The following is a 316-nucleotide window of genomic DNA, read 5'->3' as shown; positions in this document are numbered from 1 at the left end:
TATTGCATATCATAACCCACCTTTAAATAACCCTTCTTAAGTACTTTGTAGATGGCAACACAAGTTTCTGGTATAATCTTGGATAAGGTGCTAGTTCCCAATACAGCTGAAAATCTCAAGTCTTGCAGAGATTGGCCTGTTGCTAAGAAACGCAGTGTTGCGATCAGCCGTTCATGAGGGCTAATGGACTTCCTCATTACGGTGTCTTTACATGTAATGAATGGAGTGACCATATTCAAAAGTTCTAAATATGTTGATTCATCCATGCGCATATAATTGCGCCATTCATCTGGGTCTAATTTCAGCTCTTTCATTA

The sequence above is a fragment of the Scylla paramamosain genome, chromosome 40 (genome assembly GCF_035594125.1).
Source record: "Scylla paramamosain isolate STU-SP2022 chromosome 40, ASM3559412v1, whole genome shotgun sequence".
NCBI lineage: Eukaryota > Metazoa > Arthropoda > Malacostraca > Decapoda > Portunidae > Scylla > Scylla paramamosain.
The sequence above is the reverse complement of the archived record's forward strand: the minus strand, read 5'-3'. Positions refer to the sequence as shown.